The sequence below is a fragment of the Cupressus sempervirens genome, chromosome 4 (assembly GCF_028749045.1).
Source record: "Cupressus sempervirens isolate cs-2001-9-10 chromosome 4, ASM2874904v1, whole genome shotgun sequence".
In the NCBI taxonomy this organism is placed as follows: domain Eukaryota; kingdom Viridiplantae; phylum Streptophyta; class Pinopsida; order Cupressales; family Cupressaceae; genus Cupressus; species Cupressus sempervirens.
In genome coordinates this window covers 97,278,025-97,302,400 of record NC_143121.1, presented here as the reverse complement: position 1 = coordinate 97,302,400, position 24,376 = coordinate 97,278,025, and the positions used below count along the sequence as shown (strand labels likewise).

Sequence of the window (24,376 nt, the reverse complement as noted above, 5' to 3'; positions counted from 1 at the left end):
ATTCTACTTTAGAGGCTTTGTATAATTGTATTGATCCAACTGAATGATGGAATAAAATGCTGGATTCCTCCCCATAAAAAGATTGAGATTGGAAACTTATGTAATGACCCAAAATTGTGTCAAGGGATTCCTAGTGAAAACCTTGATGACAGATCTACTGAAAGTTTTTCACTCTGATGTTGAAGGAAACAGTGTCTGATCCTTCTGAACTAGGATGTTCAAAACTATTGAAAGATGGATAAAACAATGCAACAGATGACTTCAACCCAATGAAATGTTGGCAACTTCTTTACAAAAATGTTGGTGGCTTTTGCAAACAATATATTCTTATGTGTTCTATATTGGGATTTTCTTTATTGACACTTTTTTACTTCTATAATTTTGCAATGTGGTGGGGAAGAGCCATTGATTTTATTTTTTCTTGTTTAAGGTATAATAATAATCTCAAGCAGGCTTGGCAACTGGGATTTATTCAACTGTGTGGAGATCTCCATTGAGACAAGCAACACAAGTTTTTTCCATCCACCCAACATAGTCATATTTTGTGTTTGCACTTAACAAACGGGCAGCATAGATCTTGCCAGCCACACATGCAAGAACTCCCAAGATTGTTATGAGTACATAGATGCACACCTTTGAATAACATCCTTATGTACAAGTCAATGATTATCATAAAGATTATGTGTCAATAGATCAATGGCTAATACTTCATGCTTATATATTATGATCCAAATATAACCTTAAACTCCATTTACAAATCCTTTTTACTATCCATAAATCATATTTGTATACTGTTCTCCAAATCTATCCTAGAACTCTATTGACAGGTTGTCCTTCTATCCATAAATTGGAAGTTAACATTCCCTTGCATTTTTACTCTTAGAAATAAGATTGAAATTATATGACCCGGTCACATACTCATTGTCAATAGATGTCTCAATGCTAAGACAACTGAAAAGTGCACTAGGATCGTTATTTAATTTTCATAGTATATGTTTCATTTTTCTAAATGGATGCATTGTATCATATTTAATTTTCACTATTTTAAGAAATATTTTAATCCATTCCATGTGGATGTTGTAGGAAGTATATATTCTGAAAGACGGTGAAGGTGCTGCTGCTAGGTGCCTAAGTGGATTTGTGGGCATGGATGTTCCTCCACCAATTGGGTCCGACATGGTATGTTGTGCCATGTAATTTTTCCTTTTCTATTTGCAAACATAGATTTAGAGTAATTTTTTGTAAACACTGATTTTTTTTTAGGATTCTCAGAGATATTTTCATGAGTGCATACCATACAGTTTTTGATTATGGAAACTTAAGAGTAGGCTTTGTTAGGCAGAAGTTGCCTAACAATGCACATATATTTTATCTACTGTGAACAATTAGTGCAATATTGCGTATAGGAAAACCATGCACGTTAACTCATCATTGTGAACCTCTCTAAATTGTATTTTATTGATTTTGATGCCTTCTTGTGTGGACTATTTAAGTATCTGGTGTCTTATTATATGTAGTTTGTTCTATTATGTTACTATTGTAATCTAATATATGTATAGCAAAAAACGTTAGTGTAAACTTTGTTGAGAAAAGTGTCAAGATGTATTAGACTGGATATACAATAGGTGTCAAGAAAAGAAAGGAAGAAGAGGCCAGATTTCAGAATTTCTATGACAATACGTGTCTTGTTCTTCAAACTTATACATAGGCTCTTTTAAATTTTTGCTTCTGGCTTTACTATTTTTCTTCTCTTACTTGAAACATGTATGAAGTTTATTGAGCTCTTCTTCTCTATTTCTCTATTGGATTGCATTGTCAACTCTTCTATTTCTATCTATCTAGTTTCTGTTTTTCTTCCTTCTATAATTGCAGTTCAACATAAATCAGCTTATTTTTATGAAAATCATGAGAAGATTCTTCCTTGATTTGACTCTTCTTTTTAGGCCATCACAAAGTAACTCCTACCAATTAGATCCATTAGAATTGGTGATATAGATTAGTCATTGAGATTTGATAGCTACAATCATTATGATTTGGTTAAGGTGTTTTCGTAGAAATACTTAGGAAGAGAAAACATCATTCATGTTTCACAATTGTCTACTAAAGATCCATAACATTGTTTAGTTCTTTTCCTAGACCTCATCATATTGTAATTTAAGGAACCATTAGTGTGAGCTTTAATCAATGTTGCTTCTCAAATTTGTATCGTTCTTTGTCGATTTGGAGTTTGCCCATGCATGGGTAATTTTTAGAAATGGATGTCTGTCCATTGTTTGATTTAACTAAAGCACACAGTCACTTTATGGTTATTCATGAGGGAAAGCATCATTTTAAGAAGGCTCGCTGCATTGATTGTTGGAGTAAGATGAGAATATTAGAGAAGCTTGAGAAATAGAGATGTCAAGAAATGAACATACATGAACAAACATGAACATACTGTGCCACACATCATCATACTATACCTTTTAATCAACTTTGTCATGATACTATTATTACTGCTAAGCAGACTTAACTAGTAAATAGTAACATCCAACATTGTAGTTTGTAGAAATTATAAGTAATAAAGAAGCTCAAGGTAATTGAAATTGTAACCCAAAGTTTGCAAGAAAAACATGCCATTAGAAAACTAGCAAAAAGACAAGCTAGACGACTAAAATTATTAAGATAAAAAAGACTGGAAGCAACTACAAGCAAGAGATGCAGAAGAGATACCAAAAGCCTTAGCACTAAATATCCACAGAAATGAAGTGCTACATCAAGATGACTGAACAAAAAAAGACAGTTATGCAGTATTCGATCTCTATTACTATAAGTCTGTTACACAATGGAAGCTTCAAAACCTTTGTAAATTTTGGATTTATAGTGATATTTACTATGCATTTTACTTTCCAAGAATTGTTCATTGATAAGTTCCAAAGATGGTAGTTTAATTTTACCATTTGGCAAATATCTTGATAGTGACAAAAACAATCAAGGAACCACCATTTCATATGAAAATCTTTGAAATAACAAAAAACAAAAATTCCTCCCATACAACATATAAAGTGAATATTATTTCACTATTTAAACACCCATGGAAAAAATACATTTAAGGCGGTATATTTTAATGTTGTATTTAATATATTTATTCAAAATCATACATCAAAAGCATCAAAGTAGGCGAAGGCCTTGAAATTCCATTATAACAAGAAACACATCCAATCTTGAATAAGGGCTAATTGTTTGATATCCTGTAACAAAAATTGGATAGAACAACATTTATAAGAAATTATCATCAACTTAGACTCAGATTTTCACATTGGTCCCCACTCTTATGGTAGATCTCAAATGTATGTCTTATTGTAAGAGGAAGATCAAGGATCATTCCTCAAAATTTGTAGATACAACAATTGTGAAGGATACACTAGAAAAATTGCACCCTTATTGACAAAGAGATTGGCTCAATCGCTTCCTTGGTACAAGACTTAAAGTTTTCTTTTGTGCCAAATAGATAAGCCTTACTCAGCACTCAGCACAAACACTCAGCATTCATTACATATCATTCGAGATCAAATGGGTGTGTGGGATTATACGCACAATAAATAATAAAGGAGGGAATTGAACACTCCCTGACGCTCGCACTTGTTGAGGTCCACTTTAGTAATGGCCCTTCCTATGAAATTGTTGTCCAAAACTTTTCTAATGAGATAATGTGTTATGAGCTCTTCATCTGTGGGATGGAATGTGAATATAGGAGGCAGTTGTGCATTACCCATATCATGACTATATATAACTAAAGTTAAAAGCCTCTATTATTGAATTCTCTTCCCTATCACCCATATTCATTTCATTTTCTATTCATGCTTCACACGGGAGTCTTTTTATATGATGATTTATTGTCAATCATTTCCATTCGCTATGAAACAATTCTTATTCTACAAATTTGAGATGCTAGAACTTTTGTGGATGTGCAGGCCATTAGAACATACTGTAGAGAGGATGACGAACTTAATCTCAACTGTCAGACTCAGGCAAGTGATGTTTTATTGTAGAATCTTAACATATGTTTGTTCAAATTTTGTATCTCCTAAATGATTTTCTTTTAGCATATAAGTTGCTATGCATAGTTGCCAAGTTTGGTTATTGTATCAGGCATATTAATGAAGAAGCATATTAGTTACTGTCGGTGATTATGACAATTTAATTAGTTATTGTTGATATTTTTTAGGCATTCTATGAAACAGTTCACATGCTTTCCCTATGATATGACATTTTGCATGCATCCTGCAGTGTCTCATCCGGCTGATGATGGATTACAGAGAGTGATCTGAAATGATGACGCTAAAAAATATCACAATCAAATCCAAAATGAACTTGCATTACAAATGGATTGTGGAAATCTGATATTGTTGATTTTGCATGCATGTCTACCAGGACAATCACAACTTAAACATAATATGCATGTCTACCAGGACAATCACAACTTAAATATATTATGTTTAAGTTGTGATTGTCCTAGTAGACATGCATGCAAAATCAACAATATCAGATTTCCACAATCCATTTGTAATGCAAGTTCATTTTGGATTTGATTGTGATGTTTTTTAGGGTCATCGTTTCAGATCACTCTCCATAATCCATCATCAACCGGATGAGACACTGCAGGATGCATGTAAAATGTCATATCATAGGGAAAGCATGTGAACTATTTTATAGAATGCTTGAAAAAAATTTACACCTAGGCATTGGTAGAAATTTCTACCTTCATTGGTCAAAATTTCTACCTTTAGATGTCAAAATTGTCGACCTTCATTGGTCGAAAGTTCTACCTTCTTGGTCAATATTTCCTACCTTCAATGGTCAAACTTTTTGACCATCATTGGTCAAAATTTCTACCTTTATTGGTCAACACTATCCACCTTCATTGGTCAAACTTTTTGACCATCATTGGTCAAAATTCCTACCTTTCTTGGTCAACATTCCCACCTTTGTTGGTCTAACTTTTTGACCTTTATTGGTCAAAATTTCTACCTATAATGGTCAAAAGTTCTACCTTCATTGGTCAAACTTTTCAGCTTTCATGGCCAAAACTTTCTACCATCGTTGGTCAAAATTTCTACTTATATTGGTCGAAATGGAAATCTTCAATGGTCAAAATTTTGACCAATTCTAGGCAAACGTGTACTTTGGTTATAAAAGTTTTTCGACCAATGTATTGGTCAAAATTTTGACCAACCAGAATGTTGGTCAAACTTTCGATCGGAAAAATTTTGACCAATGACTTGGTCAACATTGGTCGAAGTTTGGTTGAAATGTAAGTCAAAATTTTGACCAATAATGGTCGAAAAGTGGCCTCAGATGTAGTAGTTTATGGTACTTACCCCATACTTGCATGTGCATGGTGTGTGTGTGTCTATTTTATCTTTATGTTTGTCATGTTTGATGTAGTTAAGGGAGGGAGTCGAACTACATGATGTACCACTCCTTGTAATTGCTTGTTTAGTTTAGATATATTTATATACATGTACATGCTCATCTTTTATGTAGAATGAAGGTATCAAGCATCGACTTCCTTGAATTGCCAGGATGAGCATGCCCTATCACAATGACTCAATGGTAAGATTGGAGAGATAATGTTCAGGTCCAATCCTAGCCATAGCCTAAATACTTATCTTGAAAGGAGGATTCATAACTAACTTTCCACCCTTTTTAAACCCTATCAGTTTATCTTTGTTTGTCTTGTTTGATTTTGAGTTTCAATCTGTTTTAGTAATGTTGTTTTTATGTGGATTTCGCTATGTGATTTATTTGGTAAATGATTTAATTATAATATTTGGGTTAATCATATAAAATTAAATATTTTTTGATTAAAAATAAAATATTAAAGCATAAGAATATTTAATTAATTAAAAAACTAATTAAATATGTGCTTTAATTTAAAAGTCTAAATTTAGAAATTTCGTTAAAGAGAAATTAGAATATGTTGATATTTAATTAATTATAAATTAATTAAATATGTACTTCAGCTTAAAAGATTTAATTTAAAAGTTTATTTCAAAAGTTGAACAAAAAGAGAATTAAAATATTAAATATTTATAATTACTTATTTAATAATAATTAAATTAGAGTTGCATTTAAATAATGAGCTATATGATTATTATTATTAATTTAAATAATAAACTATGCTTTAATTAGAAGTTTGTCTATTCTAATGAGCATTGGTTGGAAAGGACAAAGTAAGAAAACCTCAAGTCTAGCCCGGGACCAATGTCTTTTGTTATACATGAAATAAAAGGGGCATACCCTAGTAAGAAAGAAGATTAGAGAATCCTTATTACATTCTTCATAAAAGTTATGCAACAAATAATTTTTAGAGAGAATAATCCAAGAGCACCCAGATGAATGCTACCTTTGGTTAGGAGGAGACCTGTTTAAATAGGAAATAGCATAAGCTAACCACCGAACAGAGTTAATCATAAATCAAATAAAAGAATATAGTTAAAATCCAAGTTAGAATGATCTTTTAAGGGAAGATGCTACCGAAGTACTCAATCTGATCAGAGGTATGATCCAAAATCTACAGGTTAGAGAAAATCAAAAGAGGAAATAATAATCCTTACTCAAACATCTATTTTATGAATAATTTTGAAGTTAATTGAAGTTCATGTGATAATTATATTCTAAATTATTTTTGAGTAGTATTCTTGCTAGTAATTATATTGCTATTGGCAGATCTATTATAATGTTTCAAGAGATTCTATTTTAGCCTCTGAAATCTTTAACTATTATTAAATGATCTTATCAAGCTATGTCGAATTCATCCTTGTTATATGAAAATTTAGGATTTAAGTATGTGAGTTACCATTGATATATAGATGAAAGATGGCAAAAAGGTATGAAAATATTTGAAGATAGACCAAATTTACAAACCCAGATTAGGCATAAAAGACAGAACAAGCCAAAAACCATTTCCAGATTAGTATAATTTTGAATCGAGATAATCTAAATAAGGATAGTATATTAATATGCATAGAATATACATATGAAACCTTCCCAAACTGTGACAAGTACTAAAAGGGTCCTGGATTATATATCATTATCTAGCTACCTTAGAAAAATGTAGCAAGTCAACACCTACCTTACTCCTTAACTTTATATATTTTATAAGCTACCTAGGGGAAAATGCAGCCAAACCAAACCTATAAAAACTTTTAAACTAAATACAGTAATATCAACCCATGGCTATAAAGGGGGTAGGAGAAAGACCAGAACAAAAATGAGGGATTCACCCAAGATCTTGATTATGTTTCCTAATTCTACTTCTTAAAGACCATAATGTTCTCTAAGGCTTCTTGGAAGTTTTTTTTCCCTAGAACTAGGTGGGAATTCTAGGCATTCCTCATTCTACTTGATTAGTCATAGTTGGGTAGGAAAAACTCAACTGCTTCTAGGTTAGAGAGATCCACATCTGAATGAATATATGCATTGAAAGCTTGTAAGTAATTCATGAGCTATTCTCTTGTTGGGTCCTCTTTAATGCCTCTCCATCACAGTAAGAATTTCATGCTAGCCTCCATCCTCAGCCATTCTCTAAAGAAGGGAATTTTGTCTCTAATTACCAAGTAGGGATGTTGAGGGATTTTGGCAAGTTTAGAGCTTCCTAATTGATGTTCCATGTAATATTTAGGCAATGGGATTTTAAGTTTTTCATCAATGTTGAAAATAAGTTCATCCAAATCTATCAACCAGCTTGGGTCAAAAATGTTATAGCTCAATTTGATAATGTCCCACTTTTCTACTCTGGCCCTAGCTAGGAATCCTATCCATAACCCCAGAATATCACTATTCATATGCCATGAATAGTCATAGTTAAAAACCCCTTCCCCCAAGACCCTACTAACTACAACTCTACTCATTTCATCTATTGGTTGAAATAACCAATTCCATCTTTTTAACTTTATGGAACCACAGAAGGCCATGGTTCTATTTTCAAAGGCATGAAACAAGAAGATGTTAGTATCCATAGTGCAAGGGAAACACAAAGCTAATTTAGTGAAGGGGGGATAAATATGAAGAAAATGAAGTCCAACCAGAGTTAATATAGTAGCAGAAGGGAAGGGTCTAGAATGATGAGTGGGGATGCCATCAACATGCTTTTGAATGATAATTCTCCTCTCAAAATCATAATTAAAGCAATACTTTAATTCATGATATTCCTATGATGCCAATTTTATGTGTTTGCAGATATGTGAACCAAAATTTGTACCGATGTGGAAAATATTGAATCCAATGTTGAGGGGGATAACACTAGTGGATATAAACTAAGTACAATATTCGTGAACTAGCTATGATTAAATATTGATATGTGTTCTCCATCTATGTCTCTATTTGCTAAATTATCTGCTTTAGTATTGCCTTCTCTAAATATATGAAAGAATCTAACTTCTTCAAATCCTTCTTGTAGTTTTAGTGTTGCTTCCAATCAGAATTTTAATATCCATTTTGGATTTTTCCCTTTTCTTAGTGCGTTTAGGACTATTTGTGAGCCTCCTTTGATTATAATTTTCTTGATTCTTAGATTGATATAAATTTTTAATCCTTCTTCTACTGCTTCGAGTTCTACCATGTTATTTGAAGTTACTTCCAAAGTTTTTTTCTCTTTTTACTAGCCAGTTCCTCATTTCTTCCCTAACTATACACCCTATTCCTACCTTACTAGGATTGCCTCTAGAGGCCCCATCGAAATTAAATTTCTTCTAGCCTTTCAGTGGTGGTTCCCATTTGCATTATTTTTTGGCTACACTATTGATCCTCTTATATGTGAGGGGTGGATTGATTAGAAGTTTCTAGTATTTTGTAATTTTAGCATCCCACTCTATAAATGATCCTTCTTCTATCATTTTTTTCTTTAGGTCACTATTTATTACCTCCACTATATTAGCCTCAATTTTATTGTAGAGTGACAGTGTATTTAGTTCTTTGTCTTGAAAGATTCATTTGTTTCTCTCTTTCCATACCTCCCAAGCTAGAATTACTGGAGTAATGCTCCAGAGTTTTCCATATACTTTCTTGTCTATTTTTTTGGCCATCTTGTTAAGTGATCTTGCCATTTTTTCAATAGAGGGGTTGTCCAATTAAGTTTTGATTTGAGCCATATTCAACATTCCTTTGCAAATTTACATTGATATAGAAGATGCTCTATGTTTCTAATTCTTCTTTATAGAGTGTGCATCTTTATGGGCCTTCAAATCTCATTTTTCTAATTTTGTCTGTTGTAAGGATTCTTTTTTGGATGGTTGCCCATAGGAAGATGCCTACTCTGGGAAGTCTTGTTGGATCCCAATAGAGGTTCATTGGGATGTTTAATGTTTCCCATCTCTGTGAGTTGGTAATTTGTTTATATCCTTCTCTTACTTTATAACTTCCATCTTTAGATGCTTCCTAGATAAGTCTATCCTCCCTATTGTTGACTTTGATAGGATGATCTTTCAAGATATTTTCTAGGATTACCTAGTCTACTTGATTGAGACTAAAATTGGCTAGGGATTTCCATTCCTAGGAAGTTTCTCCATTGGATTGGATCAATTGAATATAATCTTCTACTTTGGTTCCCCAGATTGTTTGTAGGTGGATTTTAGCATTATGGGTTACATAGAAGATATCTAGGGGAGGATACCCATTCCAAGAGTCTTTCTAGAATAATGCTTTATCACATTTATCAATGTCCCATGTCGAATATTTGATTATGAAAGGATGACACTTCATTAGGAAATTCTATGTTGCAGAACCTCTGGGAGGTTCCTAGTTTTGAATAGTGAAGTGCTATCATATGCATTAAGATATGTATTAGATAGAATTCTGGCCCATTTTTTATTTTTCTATTAATACATTCTTCATGCTTGTTTTGCTCCTAGAGCTTCATTCTACCAATCTAGGTTTTTAATTCCTAGTCCTCATGCTTCTTTAGGCCTACATTTTTTTTCCCATCTGATTAATGTTGCCTTGTTTTTGTCTTCTAAGTCATTCCAAAAGAAATCTCTCAGTTTCTTTTCAATATTTTGATTAATGTTCCTAGGGAGTTGTAAGCACAAGAGTTGATAAGTAGGTATAGCCATTAGCATGACTTTTATTTTTGTTGCTCTCTTGGCCAGTAGTTATAGCCATTAGCATGACTTTTATTTTTGTTGCTCTCTTGGCCTTGGTCATCCATTTTCCTTTCTAGGCCTCTATCTGATTATCTGTTTTTCCCAAGATTTGTTCCCATCCTTGGTTATTTTTATTTCCTTTTTCCATATATATTCCTAGATATTTAAATGAGAAGGTACCCTTTTTAAATCCTAGTTTATTGCATATATATTTTTCTCTATCTTTTGTTGTGTTTAAGAATATTTGTGATTTTTCTGCATTGATTTTTTAACTAGAAGCTTTCATGTAATTGTCCAAAATTGTTTTGAAATAGTCTATCTCTTTCTCAGTTCTTTCTCCAACTAATATTGTATCATCAGGGAATTCCTAATGTGTGGTGTTCTCTACATTTTTGGTGACCTTTACCCCTTTTATTTTATTTTGGAGTTTTGTTGCCTTAATTGTTCTTCCAAAGGATTCTGCCATAATGATGAAAAGAAAGGGGGATATGGGGTCACCTTGTTGGAGCCCCCTAGATATACTAAAGAATCCTTCTGGAGTTCCATTTATAAGGATAGAGATTTTTGGGGTGGATATGCACTAAAATATGATGTTTATCTATTGTTTCAAGAATTTGAAAGCTTCAAGTGTTCTACATAGGATTCTCCAATCTACTTTATCATGAGCTTTTTGTATATCTAATTTTAATAACATGCATGCTTTGTTATTTTTGTTTATTAAATGAATTATTTCTTGAATGATAGAAATGACATTAGAATGGATATCCCAGGTACAAATTTTGTTTTTTCTTCTAATATTAGATTAGAGAGAAGTTTTTTGAGATGCTTAGCTAAAGCTTTTGAGACATAGTATTGCATAATGCAATGGGTCTGAAGTCTCCTAGTTCTTCTGACCTATTTTTCTTAGGTATTAAAGTTAAGAAGGTATGATTGATTTTTGCTAAGAGGTTTCCTCCATTCCTAGATGCTTCTATTGCCTTCTCCAAGTCTCCACCTAATATTTCCTAGCATTTTTGAAAGAAGAATGCTTGGAATCCATCAAGTCCTAGTGATTTCTCTGGGTTGATATTAAAGAGAGTCATTTTGATTTCTTACAATGTGAATGGTTTATTGAGGGCTTTATTATTGTTAAGTGAGATCACCTTAGGTATTGTTTTCAACATTTCTTCTTATTCTATTCTATTAGTGTTGAAAACTAATTGAAAATATCATTAGTGAGAAAGGGAGATTGTTGATGAAGAATGTTTTTAATCATTATTTTTCCATTGATGTCAAACCTACTATTTTCTAGAATGACAATCACTTATAAGATCTAAGTACTATCACTTAGTTGATTGATGAAGAGGATTTAATCACCAAGATGTAACAACAACACCTAGAGGAAAGGTTAAGTTATGATAATGTAATGAAGTACAAGGATCAATTAAACCAATGATAAGATGATGTATTGATAATCTACTTGAAGGTACAGAGGTTGGCTACACTTAGAAACTTTAGAAGAACAAGTTAAACAAAATTTTCTACAAAGCTTGACTATATTCATTAGTGGATGTCGCGCATAAAAATCAATAGGAGCTGAGTAAAAGAAAAATCTAGTGTGTGCCGAGTGAAGTAGTTGGTGCTAAAAAAGTTCAAGTGTCAATCCAAACAAACTATAATAGGTGCTAAGCATCTGTAGAACTTAGTTGATGCTGAGTGATGTAGCTGGTGTCAAAAAAGTTAAGGTGTTGAGCCAGAAAAAATGTAATAGGTATCAAGCATCAGTGAAACTTAGTTGATGTCGAGTGAATTCATAGTTGGTGTCGAGTAACATAGTAAGTGTCGATGCAAGAGCATCTTGGGTTGCCTTGTTATCTTGCTCATTCTTTTGTTCTTTCTGCAATTCCTTCATGTGCCTAGCAGTTCCTTTATGTGCCTAGGAGTCCTTCATATGCCTAGTAGTTCCTTCATGTGCCTAGTAGTCCTTCATGTGCATAGAAATTCCTTTGTGTGCCTAGTAATCCTTCATGTACCTAGTAGTTCCTTCATGTGCCTAGCAGTCCTTCATGTTCCTAGTAGTTCCTTCATGTGCCTAGGAATTCCTTCATGTGCCTAGCAATCTAGTTTTCTTCATGTGTCTAGCAATCTAGTTTTCTTCATGCGCCAAGTTACTATAGTAATTCCTTCATGTGCTGAGTTACTATAGCAATTCCTTCATGTGTCAAATTACCCAGTGTATGCTGAGTGATTCTTCATATGCCGAGTTACCCAGTGTATGCCGAGTGTTTGTTCATGTGCTGAGTTAACTAGTGTATGTTGAGTGTTCCTTCATGTGTCCATTTATCTAGTGTATGCCGAGTGCCGGTACTTGGACATGATTTCTATAGGTCGACTTGTTGGATTTATTTTGTTCACAATATTTATGTTAAGATCTTTTCTTGGGATGAGTCCAAAAAATTGTTGGGTCAGCCTTCCTCTTATGTAATGATTCTAGAATGATTTGTAAGCCATTTTGGCAAGTATAAATATAATTTTTAGGCTTAGAGTTAGAAAAAAATTTAAGAAGAAGAATATTTTAGAGCAAAACTGAAGGGGCAAATTTGCTATTGGATCTTTGAATATGAATGTATTGTAATTTTCCATAACCTAGAAGGCCTTATAGCTGGGCATGTATGAAGATGTTTTGATGAATTAATAAATGTATTTCACTCTTCTTTCTCCTTTGGTTGTTGTTCCTTGTGTTTGCCTCCATTTTGTTAACTCTTGCAAGGTGGCTTGGATAGCTGGGTGAGCTTTTGGCCCTATTTATTATACCTTGCTTGCATCAAGTGTCGAGCATCAAAAGATTAATAGTGTCAAGCTATTGCATTATTTGAAAAGTCAAAGATTTGCCAAATCTAAGCTTAAAAAGTGAAATATTTTGTTGAAATATATTGTTCAAGATTTTTATGCTATTGTTCAAGCATTGAAGAAGTGGAGACATTATTTGATGCCTAAGGATTTTGTGTTGTATACTAATCATAAAGATTTACAATACTTGGAAAGTCAACATAAATTGAATCAAAGATATATGAAATGGGATGAGTACTTGCAGAGTTTTACATTTCTGATCAAGCATAAGAGTGGAGTTACTAATAGAGTTGTTGATGCATTGAGTAGGAGACGTTCTTTGTTGACAGAAATGAATGTTGAACTTCTTAGTTTTGATGAAATGAAAGAGTTATATGATGCTAATTCTAATTTTTTTGAGGTGTGGAGAGAGTGCAAAGCACCAAATCTGACAGATCATGTAAGTAAGTATGATGAGTATTTCATTCAAGAAGGTATTTTGTGTTGGAATTAAAGATAGAGTAACTGAGAGGGGGGTGAATCAGTTACTTACAAAAATTAATCCACAAATCCCATAGATGTCTTAATGATCTAGTTATTTTTTTTTCTCAATAAATTAAACTATTACTTTCTTTTCAAGCATCCATGCATGCAACTAAAAATAAAGTGAACACAAGAAATACCAAATTTAACGTGGAAACCCAATATGGGAAAAACCACCAAGTAGCTAGTCACCAATTTTTGTTTTTTTGAAGTGAGCCCTATTAGGAGCCAACCCTGTTAAAGGTTACAATACACACTGTTAGGTGTGACCTTGTTATAGGATTTAATCACCTTGTTAGGAGTGGCCTTGCTAGAGGTCTTTAGAACAATTCAACCAAACTGTCACCTTGTTAGAGGATTTACAAAATAGCTGTTAAACCAACTCTATTAAGAGATTTGAAATCACTGCTACAATGGTTAAAAAGAAACAATGAATTGACCTTAACAAGATGCAACTAAATTTGCTGGATACAGGTCTCTATTTAGCATCATTAGATCTTCCTTGATCAAATATGGCTCTGCTGCTCCTCAATGATCTTTGATCATTCTTCAAATTTGCTTCCACAATGATCAGTCTTCATATCACATTAACTTCTCATATCTTCCCATACTTCAACTTTGAATTTGCAACTTGACTTCTTACTTATACCATTTAGATTGTCAATTTGGCTCATTTACATGTTATATTTATCAATAAAGCATTCATCAGTTGGCTGCAAATATTATTCTTAAACAAATAAACATCATTTACTGGCCGACCCTGTTTGGTAAATACTGCTTCCAAGAATTTCTAGAGTTAACCTTCTTGACTCGGTTAACATTATAATATCTTAAAAATCCTTTGGCTACCAAGTTTACTAAGTAAGAACTACTTTTACATAATTACCTTTGATGACTGAGTGAACTCAGTAAGAAATGTTTCTGTCATATTTTCTTTGATTACCGAGTGAGCTGGGTAAAAACTGCTTTTGTCATGTTTTCTTCGATTACCGAGTGAGCTCGATAAAAACTAAATTTCTTTGATTACCTTGAAGGCTTGGTAACTAGATATCTACTTGGTAGATACTGCAAGCTATCTTTACTCTTTTGGGCTTAGTAGACACTGTTTATTGCCTTGTTGACCTTCTAAACTCGGTAGACACTGTCTATTGCCTTGTTGACCTTCTGAGCTCGATAGACACTATCTAATGACTGATATGACATTTGTGTGACATCAAAGACAACACACAATTGAAAAATTGTATCTAACAATCTCCCTCTTTGGCATTGATGGAAATACAACATGTCATAGCAGAATGAAATTTGAAAATAAGTCTTTTAATGACAATACTTCCTCTTACATATAATCTCTCCCTCTTACACAAACTCTTATTATTTTCAAATTTCAGAAAGATATGACAATATATATTCTCCCTCTTTGACAACACATGCCAAAAATAACTCAAAATAACTGAATAGCATTGTACCTGATGTACTGATTCATATGCAATGTCTTCATTGGTTTGCTACATCAACTGATAGATCTTCAATTTGTTCCTATTGATGCATCACTAAAACTATATTTTAGTGAGCTTTAGATAGGGGAATGACCCCTAACTTACCTCTTAGATACAAGAATGCATCCTTAGGTAAATGCTTTGTGAATATGTCAGCAATTTGTTCCTTTGTATGCACATATTCCAATCTTATTTCCTTTTCTTGCACCAATTCTCTAACAAAGTGATACTTTATGGCAATATGTTTGGTTTTTGAATGCATCACTGGATTCTTGGAGATGTTAATTGCATTGGTGTTATCACAAAACATAACAACTGGTTCTATGATTTCTTGCTTCATACCTTTCAATAATTATTTAAACCACACAATGTTTGAGCAATTTACTGTTGCTGCAACATATTCAACTTTTGTTGTGGATTGAGATGTACAATTTTTCTTTTTGCTTGTCCAAGAAACCAACCTTTTTCTGAGAAAGAAAGCTCCTCCACTTGTGCTCTTTCTGTCATCAATATTTCCTGCCCAATCTGTATCAGTAAACACCTTTAAATCCAATTTTCCTCCAAGTTTATACCATAATCCATATTCTTCAGTTCCTTTCAAGTATCTCATGATCCTTTTGATTGCCATCATGTGATTTTCTTTTGATTTTGCTAAGAATCTTGCTACAATTTTTACTACAAGGGCAATGTCTAGTCTTGTGTACACCACATATTGCAACTTTCCAATCATAGATCTATACAATGTCTGATCCACTTCCTTTCATTCATCATCCTTGGTGATTTTTAATCCAGTACACATAGGAGTCCCAACTAGTTTGCAATCTTCCATACCACATTTTTTTAGTATCTCCTTGATGTATTTAGATTGAATGATGTAGATGCCATTCTTGTTCTTTTAAATTTGAAGACCAACAAAGAATTTGATCTTACCAAACATTGACATTTCAAATTCCTTGTTCATTTGTTCTAAAAATTCTTTGCAAAGATCATCATTTTCTGTGAACAAAGTATCATCTACAAATATTTTTGCCAAAACAATCTTATTATCTGGTCCTTCCTTAATGTACAAACTACTATTGTCATTATTTCTTTGAAAACCAATTTGAATAAGATAGTTATACAATCTTTCATACCATGCTCTAGGGGCTTGTTTTAGACCATATAATGCTTTATGAAATTTGCAGACCATGTCCTTCTTGTCTAGCTCAACAAAACCTTCAAGCTGCTCAATGTAAACCTCTTCCTCCAATATGCCATTGAGAAATGCTGACCTGACATCCATCTGATAAACTTTGTATCCTTTGTATGCAGCATATGCAAGTAAGTTTTTGACACCTTCCAATCCTTCAACAAGAGCAAAAGTTTCTCCATAGTGTACACCTTCTTCTTGAGAGTATCCTTTGCATACTAGTCTAGCTTTGTTCCTTGATACCTTACCATCTTCATTTATTTTATTTCTGAATACCCACTTTGTTCCAATCACATTCTATTCTTTGGGTCTAGGTACAAGAGTCCATGATTTTTTTTTCTCTATCTATTCTATCTCTTCATTCATAGCTTCAATCCAACTTTCATTGTCTAGTGCATCTTTGACATTTCTAAGTTCAAAATCAGCAAGTAAACAAGTGCCTTTCAACTTACTTCTTGTCATTGTTCCTTCTGATTTATCACTAATGATCTGATCTGGTGCATGATGCTTTCTGACATACTTGGCTGACACGGGCTCCTTTCCTTTTGAATGACTTGCATTGTTATCCTTCTGTATCTAAACTTCTAGTTATGATTATGGTTGCTCGTGTTCTATAGATGCTAACTCAGTAACTTCTATTTGCAACTCGAGTTTTTGCAACTCGGTAGATGTTGACTCAGTTTGAACTTCTTGTGACTCATTTAATGAAGACTCAAGAGTTGAGGATTTGTGATTGATAGGTATACTTGGTATTGTATCAAGTTCAATGTAAACAAATATTTTGTAGTCTTCAAGTTCCTTCTTGCTTTCTTCCTCTATTCTTTCTACAAACTCATCAACTTTTACATATGCACTTTCAATGACTTTGTGAGTAGATAAGTTCAAACATCTATATGCTTTGCTTTTGCAAGAGTATCCCAAAAATATTCTTTCATCACTTTTTACATCAAATTTACCTTTTCTAGATCCTTTCAAAATGTAACATTTGCTTCCAAATACCTTTAGATAACTTACATTGGGTTTGTAGCCATACCATAATTCATAGGGTGTTTTGAATGAGTCCTTTTTCAGTTTTACTCGGTTCAAGGTATGAACTATAGTGTTGATAGCTTCCTTCTAGTATTTGATAGCAATGCCTTTCTTAATCAATAAGGTTCTTGCACAATCCATTATAGATCTATTCCTTCTTTCTACTATTCCATTTTGTTTTGGAGTTCTAGGTGCTGAAACCTGTCTTTTGATTCCTTTTTTAATGCAAAAGTTATTGAACTCATGTGTAATGAATTCATCACCTCTGTCAAACCTTAAGCATTTTAGTCATTTTCCTATTTCCTTTTCTACTCTAGCCAAATACCATTTAAACTTTTCAAATGCTTTTGATTTCTCTCTAAGGTACACGATAGTCATCATTCTTGAATAATCATCAACAAACAGAATGAAGAATTTTTCACCAGTATAACTTTCAATGCCAATAGGTCCACACAAATCAGTATGCACAATTTCTAGAAATTCTTTAGTCTAATAGTTTTTCTTTTAAAATTAGTCTTTCCCATTTTACCAATTTGACAATTCTTGTATAGACCAACCTCAGGTTTCTTTATGTTAGGAATACCTCTTACTTTTCTGAATTTACTAATCTTTATTAAGTTGTCAAAGTTTACATGACACAACCTCCTATTCCATAACTAGCTTTCTTCAATTTGAGCAATGAAACATGAACATTCACCAAGTTCAAGATAAAATATGTTACCTTTTGTTTGAGTGCCAGATCCAATCAGCTTTCCTTTGCCATCCAGCAATCTTGCTTTTCCATGCATGAATTCTACTTTGAATCCATTATTGAGTAGTTGTGCCACACTCAAAAAATTGTGCTTTAGTCCTTCTACCCAATATGCATTATCACATACAAGTTCCTTGGTTAGTGAGATTCTTCCTTTTCCTTTTATACAACAAGGTTCATTGTTACCAAATCTTACACTGCCACCATCATAGTCTTCAAAGTATTCAAAATTAGTCTTATCACCGATCATGTGATGAGAACAACCACTATCTATGATCCATGTATCATTTTTTCTCATATGAGAAATTAGTGTCATTTCCTCATCATTATCAGATTCATCTTTTACAGCAATGTAGATAATTTCGTCTTCTTCTTCATTATCAGAATCATTAGAATCTTTTGCCATAAAACATGTTTTCTTACCTTTATCCTTGAATGATTTGAAGTCTTTCTTGCCATTGTACTTGTGACCTTTCTTCTCATCTTTGTTCTACTTATTTGGGCACCTAACAACAATATGTCCAATTTCTTCACAAGAGAAACAGATTAGAGGAACTTTACCTTTGTATTTTCCTTTGCCTCTTGAATATTTTCTTACTAGTAGAACTTCAACCACTTCAAGATCACTGTATGAACTTTGTTCTGATTCTTCATCACTTTCTAATTATGGTTCCTTCATCTTTTTCCCTTTTTCTTTGAGTGAAAGCTTGGCTTCAAATGCTAATTCAACATTCTTGGCAGCTGGAACATAGTTGTCATAGTTGTCTAGCTCAAATGCAATCAATCTTCCAACTATGGCCTCTAAATTTATTTTATGATTTGCTTCACATCTCCTTTCTTGAATTGCAGAAACTCTAATTGCATAAATAGGAAATAGAGTTCTAAGAACTTTACTTATAATGGTTTCCTCACTAATATCTCCTCCAGATGCTTTGATTGCACTAACACATGCTTTGACTCTTTCAACATACTTTGCAATGTTTTCATCCTCTCTCATCTTCATTTGATCAAATTGTCCTCTCAAACTTTTTGCTTTGGCTCTTCTTACATTATCATCTCCTCCATAGATTTCTTTTAGCTTGTTCCACATTTCAAAGGCAATTTTGCAATCCTTGATGTCATAAATTCTTCATAACTCAGAGTAGATGTTATATCTATCATCATGTTATTGTGAGTCTTCTTTTAAGAAATATCATCGACAAATAATGTACCAGAAGGTTCTTCATATTTTTCATCAAGGTACTACAGTCCTGTATCACCAATGGAAGCCAGATGAAGCCTCATCAATCCTTGCCATGCTGAGAAGTTGTCCTTGTTAAGTCTTGGAATTTTCCTTTTGTAAGACATCCTAATCTTTAGCTTAAATCCTTGAAATCTTTTCTTGTAAGCACCAAAAGCTCTGATACAATTGCTGGAATTAAAGATAGAGTAACTGAGAAGGGGGTGAATTAGTTACTTACAAAAATTAATCCACAAATCCCTTAGATGTCTTAATGATCTAGTTACTACTTTTACTCGGTAAATTAAACTATTACTTTCTTTTCGAGCATTCATGCATGCAACTAAAAATGAAGTGAACACAAGAAACACCAGATTTAATATGGAAATCAAATATGGGAAAAACCACCAAGTAACTAGTCACCAATTTTCACTCTTCTAAAGTGAGCCCTATTAGGAGCCAACCCTATTAAAGGTTATAATACACACTATTAGGTGTGACCTTGTTAGAGAATTTAATCACCCTATTAGGAGTGGCCTTGCTAGAGGTCTTTAGAACAATTCAACTAAACTATCACCTTGTTAGAGGATTTACAAAATGGCTATTAAACCAACTCTGTTAAGAGATTTGAAATCACTGCTACAATGGTTAAAAAGAAACAATGAATTGACCTGAAGAAGATGCAACTAAATTTGCTAGATACAGGTCTCTGTTCAGCATCATTAGATCTTCCTTGATCAAAGATGGCTTTGTTGCTCCTCAATGATCTCTGATCATTCTTCAAATTCGCTTCCACAATAATCAGTCTTCATATCACATTAACTTCTCATATCTTCCCATACTTCAACTTTGAATTTGCAACTTGACTTCTTACTTATACCATTCAGATTGTCAAGTCAGCTCATTTACATGTTACATTTATCAATAAACCATTCATCAGTCAGCTGCAGATATTATTCTTAAACAAATAAACATCCTTTACTAGCTGACCCTGCTCGATAAATACTGCTTCCAAAAATTTCTAGAGTTAACCTTCTTGACTCGGTTAACATTACAATATTTTAAAAATCCTTTGGTTGCTGAGTTTACTCAGTAAGAATTGCTTTTACCAAATTACATTTAATGATTGAGTGAACTCGGTAAGAACTATTTTTGTCATCTTTTCTTTGATTCTCGAGTGAGCTCAATAAAAACTACTTTTGTCATGTTTTCTTCGATTATCGAGTGAGCTCAGTAAAAACTAAATTTCTTTGATTACCTTGAAGGCTTGATAACTAGTTGTCTACCTAGTAGATACTGCAAGCTATCTTTACTAACCTTTTGGGCTCGGTAGACATTGTCTATTGCCTTGTTGACCTTCTAAGCTCGGTAGACACTGTCTATTGCCTTGCTAACCTTCTGAGCTCGGTAGAAACTATTTGATGACTGATATGACATTTGTGTGACATCAAAGACAACACAAAATTAAAAAATTATATCCAACATGTTGTTCAAAGGTATTCAGTTGTGTATTCCTAGAAGCTCTATAGGGTTGAATCTGATTAAGGAAAATCATAGTGGTGGATTAGCTGGACATTTTGGAATTGATAAGACATTGAGTTTGCTGAAAGAGAAGTATTATTGGCCACAAATGTATAAGGATATTTAGAAATTTGAAAAGAGTTGTGGAGTTTGTCAAATTGCAAAGGAAGTGCATCAAAATACTAGTTTGTATACACCTATTACTATTTCTGAGAAACCCTTGACTGACATTAGTATGGATTTTGTTCTTAGATTACCTAAGGCAGTGAAGGGTTATGATTCCATATTTTTTGTAGTGAATAGATTTTCTAAGATGGGTCATTTCACACCATGTAAGAAGGCATCAAATGCTGAGCATGTTGCTGAACTTCTCTTTAAAGAGATTGTGAGATTGCATGGATTACCAAGAAGTATTATTTTAGATAGAGACAGTAAGTTTGTTGGTTATTTTTGGAAGACTTGTGGAAAAAAATGGGTACTGAATTGAAGTTTAGTTCTATAGTCCATCCACAAATAGATGGGCAGATAAAGGTTGTGCATAGAAGCTTGGGTAATTTGCTGAGATGTTTAGTTGGGAATAAGCCAAGTAATTAGGAGATGGTATTGGCAGAAACTGAATTTGCATATAATAATTTTGTGAATAAGAGCACAGGGAAGACACCTTTTGAGATTTTTATTGGAATGCCTCCTAGAGGTATATCAAATTTGAGAGATGTTGTTGGTGAAGAAAAGAAAAGTGTTGTAGGAGAAGATTTTTCTGACTTTATGGAGTCTTTGCATATGGAAGTAAAGTTGAGGTTGGAGCAAAGTAATTAGAAGTATAAGGAGAATGCTGATCAATCTAGAAGACACCATGATTTTCAAGTTGGTTATGAGGTGATGTTTCATCTAAAGAAAGTAAGATTCCTAGTTGGAATATACAGTAAGCTGAAGATGAAAAAATTTGGACCTTGTAAGATCTTGAAGAAGTTTGATAGTGGTAATGCTTATGAAGTTGAGTTACCTAATGGCATGGATATATCTCCTATATTCAATATTATTGATTTGTATAAGTATCATGGGATAGAGGATGAATTTTTTGATTCAGACAATTATCCTAAGAAGCAGATTGAGGAAGTTGAGTAGATATTGGATCAAAGAGTTGAAAAGAGTACAAGGGGAAAAGATTACTATGAATATTTGGTGAAGTGGAAGAATAGACCTATTGAAGATACTTCATGGATTTTTCGATTTGAGTTGGATTCAGCTCAGGTTGGGACATCTCAATGATTCAAGAGAATCATTTCTTTCAACTCTGATTGTTTGATGAAGGAGCATCTTGGGTTGCCTTGTTATCCTACTCATTTTTTTGTTCTTTCTGCAATTCTTTCATGTGCCTAGTAGTTCCTTCATGTTCCTAGTAGTCCTTCATGTGCCTAGCAGTTGCTTCATGTGCCTAGTAGTCCTTCATGTGCCTAGTAGTTCCTTCATGTGCCTAGCAATCCTTCATGTGCCTAGTAGTTCCTTCATTGGCCTAGTAGTCCTTCATGTGCCTAGCAGTTCCTTCATGTGCCTAGTAATTCCTTCATGTGCCTAGCAATCTAGTTTTCGTCATGTGCCTAGTTACTATAGCAATTATTTCATGTGTCGAGTTACCCAATGTATACCGAGTGATTCTTCATGTGTTGAGTTACTCAGTGTTTCTTCATGTGCCAAGTTACTCAGTGTATGTTGAGTGTTCATTCATGTGTTAAGTTATCTAGTGTATGTCGAGTGCCAGTAATTGGATGTGATTTCTATGAGCTAACTTGTGGGATTTATTTCGTTCGCAACATTTATGTTAAGATCTTTTCTTGGGATGAGTCCAGACCATTGTTAGGTCAGCCTTCCTCTTATGTAATGATTCTAGAATGATCTGTAAGCCATTTTGGCAAGTATTAATAGAATATTTAGGCTTAGAGTTACAAAAAAAATTTAAAAGAAGAAGATTTTAGAGCAGAACTGAAGGATCAAATTTTCTAGTGGATCTCTATATATGAATGTATTATAATTGGCTGTAACCTAGAAGGCCTTATAGTTGGGCATGTATGAAGATGTTTTGATGAATCAATAAATGTATTTCACTCTTCTTTCTCCTTTGGTTGTTGTTCTTTGTGTTTGCTTCCATTTTGTTAACTCTTGCAAGGTGGTTTGGATAGTTGGGTGAGCCTTTGGCCCTATTTATTCTACCTTGCTTGCATCAAGTGTCGAGCATCAAAAGATTAATAGTGTCAAGCTATTACATTATTTAAAAAGTCAAAGATTCGCCAAATCTAAACTGATAAGTTTTTTATCTTGAATTTTGAAGTTAACTATTTTTAGGTGATTACAAGTGGATTCTACATTAACTTTCTTGAAGAAATAAGATCAAGGGTAGAGACATTGTATCTAACCTAATCCATTCAAACCCTAATCTAAGAAAGGGAAATTAAAGTGGGAAAAGAATTCTAAATTCCTACTTAAGGAATTACTAGTCATGAAGCAAAGTGAGTGGTTGGCAAGAGAATGTACTGAAGTGTGTAGAGGAGTGAAAAATAAAGAAGTTCAAGAGGACCTAAGGAAGAATAGAGTACAGAGACTCTACTTTGTCAAGTGACCACAAGAGTGATTGCATTGGCACAATGAGCAAGGAAACTCATGGAGATAGAAGCTTGAGGAGTGAACAAGTTGTTAAAGCTACAAAGACTGAAAGCCAAGCAAAAATATAAATTGAATTGAGATCTAAAATCTACAAGTGAAGTTGTAAGTCATATCAGATCAAAATCCCTTATTGTTACTCTCTAACAATTGTATCAGTCAGGGAAAAATCCGATGGACTTACATTTGTCTAACAGTCATTGAGAAATATTTTAATAGGATGGAATTCCAAGTAAATATTTTAAATTCTTTTAACCAGGCTCACTTCTAACAGGGTGATTGAAATCCCTTAATCAAGTCACACTTAACAGTGTGTGTTGTAACCTTTAACAAGGTTGGCCTTTCACAGGGCATCACTTCAAAAGAGTGAGAAAGAAGTAGCATGTTACTGTTAGGCCCATTTTTCGTTGCACCAAAAGCCATGACTGTTAGTGAACATGGAACACCACATAATTAATCACCTATGGGCAGGGGAGCGCGTCGCATCACCCAACAATCTCCCCCTCGACACGCATACCAGGTGCTTACGCGGGTCGAGAAGGCACCGGGGAGATTTGAACCCATGACCAAGCCAAAACCAGGCTCTGATACCAATTGTTAGGCCCATTTTCTGTTGCACCAAAAGTCATTGTTGTTTAGTGTGGAGCCTGATCAGTCCCTAAGTGGGAGATTGTTAGATTGTGGTGACTGATCAGGAAACTACTGTACATACTTCATAATACATGGTAGCCGACATATTATGGCCGACATATGGCCGACATGGTAGCTAACATATTATGGCCAACATATGGCTGAAAGGTTATAACCCTAAAGCGGTTTAATACTTGTATAAAAAGGGCTTAGGGTTGGGTATTTTTTATGTGTGGTGATACGAAATTGGTTCTTGCGGCGGTATTGAGCTGTAAGGGATTACGGATTGTAATCAGGTTGTAATCACTGGATTGTAATAAGATTGGACTTGCTGTTTGGTGGACGTAGCCCAGGGATTGGGTGAACCACGTTAAATCTTGGTGCCTTGTGTTCATTTTTGTGTGTTCTATT

General features: G+C 33.6%; 1 pseudogene; it reads left to right on the top strand.

Moving 5' to 3' along the window:
• The window catches only part of LOC149560109 (exocyst complex component SEC15A-like), a 76,220-nt pseudogene that overhangs the window by 7,837 nt on the left and 44,007 nt on the right, over positions 1-24,376 (top strand).